This window comes from Pan paniscus, chromosome 1 (genome assembly GCF_029289425.2).
Source record: "Pan paniscus chromosome 1, NHGRI_mPanPan1-v2.0_pri, whole genome shotgun sequence".
NCBI lineage: Eukaryota > Metazoa > Chordata > Mammalia > Primates > Hominidae > Pan > Pan paniscus.
Genome location: NC_073249.2, coordinates 148,142,378 through 148,147,631, shown reverse-complemented (window position 1 = coordinate 148,147,631; position 5,254 = coordinate 148,142,378). Strand labels below are relative to the sequence as shown.

Below are 5,254 nucleotides of genomic sequence, written 5' to 3'. Positions count from 1 at the left end.
GCCCATACTCCTACCTTTCCACCAGAGAAAACTACTGTAGTTATTTATTTACACATACACACACACATGCACATAGACAAACAAACACATATATGTAGCTTTTTTGACATATGCATGTAAGCCAAAGTCAAATATAACCTAATATTATTTCTGTTGAGATTTATAAAAATAGTTTCATATCTTCTGTAGTCTTATAGGACTTTTCTGTTTAACATCTTAAGATGCATCCGTAGTTTTTACAAATAGTTGTGTTTCATTCACTTTAACTGCTTTTTCATATTTAATTGAGTAAATATAACACCATTAATTTATTTGTTCCTTTGTCATAGTACATCTTTGTAGCTTCCATATTTTATTATTAATCATACCCTTATGAATATTCTTGCATGTATCATAAGCACATATATAAGTTTCTCTAGGGTTCCTACATAAAGGTAGAATTATTGGTTTGCAAGGCACATGAATGTTTAACTTTGCGAAATAGTATCAACAGGTTTTCCAAAAAATTTTCAAATTTGCAATCTTGGCAGCAATTTGTATGAATTTCTGATGATTCACGTTCTCCTCAGATTATAATATTTCTTAATTTTTTTCCACTCTAGGGGGTATACATAATAATTACAAAATGATTTTATTAATTAATAGTTCCTATCTCATTATAGTCTAAATTACGTTTCATTTATTGCACATTTAACAAATATTTTTTGAATGCCTACTATCTCGACCTGTCAGACCTGTATTGACTCTAATGAGAGGATGCTATGTCTGAGAGACTGAAGAAGAGGCCCAAAGCCAGCGAATGAGACGTAAGGTTTATCAAGGGAACTTACATATAAGGCAGTCCAGTGGTGACAGCCTAGGCAGGAGAACCATTTGTAAAAAGATGCAGTTTTGTACCATTTGTAAGAAGTCGAAAGTTTATACAGTTTAGGTGCGTCTGCATTCTCAGGGGATGCTTAAGTTACGGCTATGAGTATGTCTACCATACAGAGTCATTCTCAGTATCCTTCATTTAAGTTATTGCTCTCAGGTATGTCTGCCATACATACGTTCCAGGAACTGCTAATTATGCTGTAGATTTAACAATAATAAAAAAAATCCCTGCTCTCATGAAGATTAAGTTCAAATAGGTCAGAGACTGAAAATAAACTTAATAAATAAGTGAATTATATAGTACATAAGAAGGTAACAAATGTCATTGAGAAAAATAAAGTGAGATAGGACTCCCATAGCAGAGAACCAGTTGAAATTTTAAATATAATAGTCAGAGTTGACTTTCGTAGTAAGCCATTCTTGCATTGCTATAAAGAAATACCTGAGACTGAGTAATTTATAAAGAAAACCAGTTTAATTGGTCCATGGTTCTGCAGGCTGTACAGGAAGCGTAGTACTGACATCTGTTTCTGGCAAGCCACCATACCGAATTCTCATTATTTCTATAAATTTGTCTGTAGATAATTTTGCATATTTTATGTGGTCAACCATGTCATCTATGAATCGTAACCATTTTCTTCTTTTAAATATTCTTCAAATACTTATACCTTTAATTTAATTTTTCTTACTATATTGGAAAGGATCCTCAATAAAAGTAGCAATTGTTTGCAATCCTTAATTTATTCCTGATTTTGAAGGGAACACATTTAATGTTTTGCTATTAAGAGGATATTTGTGATATACTTTGATACCTATCTTTTATCAGGCTAAGCAGATGCCTCTCTTCTTAGTTTCCTATTGTTACTGTACACAAGAGATGTTGAATTTTATAACATTTCCACATTTCTTAGATGATCTTATGGATTTTTTCCTTTAATCTATTCATGTAATTTAAATATATTTTCAATGCAAAAAGCATATTTGTATTCCCAAGATAAGCCCAACTTGGGCGTGGTATATTTTTGAATATTACTTTGGATTCAGTTTGTAAATCTATTGTTTATAATTTATATCTATTTTTATAAATGAAATAAAGCTATGAGTTTCCTTGCTAAAACTCTCCTTTTCTCATTTATAAATGATTCCAGTATTGCTAGTTCTTGGCTGTCAAATCCAGTATATGGAATTTGTCCATACTAAACTTGTGAACAGTATCTTAATTACTCCTGTGGGTTTTCCAAACACTGACATAGCATTCAGAAGCTTTGTGTTTGGGCCACTAGGGTCTTTTAAGATACCAAATACTTGATTAATCTAATGAAATCAGTACCCAGTCAATATATGTTAGGTTCACTGTGTTTTTGTAATTCATAAATGACTATTATTAATATTTTATGCTTATAGATGAGCAGCATAAGAATGATTATTCTATTGGGCTGAGATGTAGTAAGTTGAATAGTGTAGGAAGGTGACATTTTGAACATATGAATGTTAAGTCGGCATCACTATGTAAAGTGTCTACTATTTTGTTTGTGTGTTTTTTTCTTGGTAACAATTTTGCATGCGCACCTTTCCTAGACCCCTGCCCTAGCCATCTGGGCCTCTGTTGTTATGTCTGCTTGCTTTTAGATTATCTAATGAACATTTCTAAGTTAACAGTCTTACTAATAGTAACTACTTGACTAGTTTACCCTAAGGTCAGAGATTTAAGTTGAAAGGCTCTTTGGATTATTGTCACTTCTAGCTTTCACCAGAGCACAGGATTTGTCAAATAAATATGAATAATTAGACCCAGAAAACTTTAAAATAACAACTTAGAAGAAAATTTAAACCACCAGCTTCATAATATTAAGAAGTTGTTTAAATGGATTAATTATGCTCTTCACAATGTGGACTTAAACATTTGCTTTAGACAAGTGGCACTGGGTTTGAAAACTTCAAAAATGTATTTCTTTGACAAATTGAGGTGCTTCTTATATAGCGTTGCCAGATAAAACACCTGCACCTACTCAGTTATCTCAGGACCAGCTTGAGGCTGAAGAAAAGACAAGATCCCAGAGATCATGGCAGACTTCATTTGTCTCTTCCGGAAGAGAACCTTCCCCGTAAGGATACCGGAAAGGCTGGACACTTCGGTTATTAGAGGATTTTGGAGATGGAGGTGCTTTTCCAGAAATCCATGTGGCTCAGTATCCACTGGATATGGGACGAAAGAAAAAAATATCTAGTGCGCTGGCCATTCAGGTGGATTCTGAAGGAAAAATCAAATATGATGGAATCACTCGACAAGGACAGTCAAAAGACAAGGTCATTTATAGCAAATACACTGTCCTGGTTCCAAAGGATGTTATGAATGCAAATGATCCAGACTTGCAAAGGCCCGATGAAGAAGCTATAAAAGAGATAACAGAAAAGACAAGAGTAGCCTTATAAAAAGCTGTACCACAGAAGGTCACCGCAGTCACGCCAGTTCAGGCAGCTGACAAACCGGCTCCTGCTCAGTATATCCGATACACACCATCTCAGCAAGGAGTGGCTTTCAACTCTGGAGTTAAACAGAGGGTTAGTCGGATGGTAGAAGTGCAGAAAGATCCAACGGAGCCTCCAAGGTTCAAGATTAATAAGAAAATTCCCCGGGGACCACCTTCTCCTCCTATGCCTGTCATGCATTCTCCCAGCCGAAAGATGATTGTAAGGGAACAACAGGAGTATAAGTTTCCTCCTTGTATTTCTAACTGGAAAAATGCAAAGGGTTATACAATTCCATTAGACAAACGTCTGGCTGCCGAAGGAAGAGGACTACAGACAGTACACATAAAAGAAAATGTTGCCACATTGGTGATCCTCTACATTGCTAATCAGAAGGCTTGTGAAGCTGTGGGAATGCGTGCCCGAGTAGAGAGAAAAATGGCTCAGAAAGAAAAGGGAAAATATGAAGAGAAGCTTAGAGAAATGGCACAGAAAGCCAGGGAGAGAAGAGCTGGGATCAAAACTCATGTGGAAAAAGAGGATAGGGAGGCACGTGAGAGGAATGAAATCCGGCATGACAGGCGAAAAGAGAGACAGCATGACCAGAATCTTTCCAGGGCAGCTCCTGATAAGAGGTCGAAACTGCAGAGAAATGAAAATGGGGATATCAGTGAAGTCATTGCTCTCGGTGTTCCTAATCCTTGAACTTCCAATGAAGGTCAGTACGACCAAAGGCTCGTCAACCAATCCAAGGGTATGGACAGTGGATTTGCAGGTGGAGAAGATGGAATTTATAATGTTTATGATCAAGCCTAGAGAGGTGGTAAAGATATGGCCCACAGTAGTTATAGGCCCAGTAAAAATCTGGACAAGGACATGTATGACGATGACCTAGAAGCCAGAATAAAGACCAACAGATTTGTTCCTGACAAAGAGTTTTCTGGTTCAGGCTGTAAGCAGAGAGGCCGAGAAGGACCAGTTCAGTTTGAGGAAGATCCTTTTGGTTTGGACAAGTTTTTGGAAGAAGTGAAACAGCACGGTGGCTCTAAAAGACCCTCAGATAGCAGCCACCCCATGGAATATGAGCATGAAGGCAAGAAGGGGAGGAAGGACTAGACACAATTTTCTTCAAAGTGAATAAATTATTACTATCTATAACCCTAATGATGCAAGTCATATGGGGGAACACTTTGTAAATGGTCAGGATAAAAACCAAATCTGGCTGCCAGATCCCAGCACTACTTTTTTACTGGAGAATGGAGGGGATAGAAAATTCTACTTTGAAATATTTTTTTTAAAGAGTGGATTGTGTTTGTGCTTCTCCCACCTTTCAGCATTTATAGAACATTCTGCCCCACATGCAAAATCAAGACCACTTCCTTTTGTGTGACATTAATAGTTTGGGGTTAATATTTTGTGTGAGAACAGCTGCATATGAGTAAAGGAGGGTGTTCACATATTGTAACAGTCCTGCCAAATAAATTTTGTCCTTATTGTGCTCTGTTTTAATTTGGAGTGGGCAAAGTAAGCTCTTGCTTGGTGCAACTATTTGATTTAAATAAAAATATTTAGACAAAAAATGAGATATACAATATTTGGGACATATAAAAAGTATTTGTTTGTCTGAAATTCAAATTTATCTAGGTGTCCTATATTTTTGTTTACCAAATCTGGCAACCTTATTTCTATGTAGATTAAAAACAAAAATAAGCTTTCATAAAAGCAATGTGCAATTCTGAAGCAGCACTTAACTCATCTGACTTAGTATATTGTGTAATTACTTCAATTGGTTAGAATCTAATTAGATTCAAGCAAACGCAAATCAATTTGGGATATTTTGTTCATATGCATTCTTTATGGGTATTTAACTAGAATGCTAGACAATTTTGGTGTATGGAATATCTTTTACACA

At 35.9% G+C, this 5,254-nt stretch overlaps 1 pseudogene; it reads left to right on the top strand.

Annotated features, from left to right (window-relative positions):
- The first annotated feature begins 2,972 nt into the window (after nt 1-2,972).
- On the top strand, nt 2,973-4,458 carry LOC100976122 (SNW domain-containing protein 1-like; annotated as a pseudogene).
- The last annotated feature ends 796 nt before the right edge of the window (nt 4,459-5,254 follow it).